Consider the following 1626-nt stretch of genomic DNA (forward strand, 5'->3'; position numbering starts at 1 on the left):
AAATTTTACAGTTGAAAAATACGTTTGTTATATATTTGCTTTAGCAGAAACTTGGAGACGGCTTTGAGGTGACTGCTGGTGAACCTGCAGCTTTAAGGGGCTGCGTTTTGGTCACAGTTTCATAGTTCTACATAAACGAGAAGGAGAATCTATCAGGAATCCAGCTGTATTAAAACAGTGGTTAGCACCGTCGCCTCGCAGCTAGAAGGTCGCCGGTTCTCGTCCCGGTGAGGACACCCGGGATCTTTCTGCGTGGAGTCTCCATGTTCTCCCCGTGCAGCGTAGGTTCTCTCCGGGTTCTCCAGCTTCCTCCCACAGTCCAGAAACATGCTGAGGTTAATTGGTGATTGTAAATTGTCCGTAGGTGTGAATGTGAGTGTGCTTGGTTGTCTGTCTCTAAGTGTAGCCCTGTGATAGACTGGTTACCTGTCCAGGTGAACCTGCCTTCACCCTGAGTCAGCTGGGATAGACTCCAGCCCCCCATGACCCTAGTGAGGATTAAGGTGTAGAGATGATGATGGATGGCGACATAAAAACACAGGAACCCACAGAGTTCATGAAGACGTCTAACCTGTGGGTGTACGGTCAAAGCAAATGGTAATGCTCGTTACATTAGCTACACAACACATTAACGATTTTTGTAGGGAAATTGTCATCAGAAATAAAAAACAACTCACTGGGTGTTCAGGTCCTCAGATGCTGGGAGTGCATCAGGATTCTTATGTTCACTCTTGCAGCAAACAGCAGAATATCTGGTGAGAGTCAGCAGAAGCACCTCCAGCAATAAATACATCTGGTGAACTATAAAGCAGCCGCTCATTCTGAATAGCTCGCCCTCCATGCAGCAGCCAATGAGGGCGGCTGTTGGTTCCTCAGTTTCTGCACAGAATCTGGATGAATGCAAAGCCGGGAGGCCGTTCAGTTGAGGGACGGGCCGGAGACGTGGCAGCAGTGAGCGGCTTCGGTTTTAATTTACATCTCTGAGATTATAAAAACACAGAAAACACAACAAAAAAGGATTTTCACCATATAGGGTCTTTAGTAGACGTTCTAATGGAGGACAGGATCCAGTGAGCCAGTCATGTATAACGTTTATCTAAAGGTAATGAGCTTCGGCAGCCAGAGATAATTAAGTTAACTAAGGATCTTCCAAAGTTAATGTGTTTTTAGTCCAGAATTGCCTCTTTGTGTTATTGTCCATCCTCTGCTGCAGACTGTAGATACAACATCTCCTTGATTAGTTTAACTTGAGAACAAGGGCTGCAGATTGATTTCACATCAACTTCCATCGGAAACACTTTAAAAGGTAATTATAAACGTGAGGCCAAATTACAGGAACAGTAGAAGCTGTGTCCACGTACATGTGAGCGCCTGATGACCAGAACTGCAGCTGCACCTGTTAACTGCTGTAAAATAACTGGACATGTTCAGTTCTGACGGTTTATACTTTAGGAGAAGACTCCAGATATTTAACAGACAACCAGCCGGTGGCACCGAGTTTGAAAGACGTGGGCATTTCCCGGACAGGAGCGTCGGCACAGATGCTATCGAGCTGCTTTACTGGATCTAATGACGTTAGAGTCTGACTGTAGATCAAAGATCGAGATACCTGCTGCTCCAATCTCA

This window comes from Stegastes partitus, unplaced genomic scaffold (assembly GCF_000690725.1).
Source record: "Stegastes partitus isolate 25-593 unplaced genomic scaffold, Stegastes_partitus-1.0.2 Scaffold1405, whole genome shotgun sequence".
NCBI classification, from domain to species: Eukaryota; Metazoa; Chordata; class Actinopteri; family Pomacentridae; genus Stegastes; species Stegastes partitus.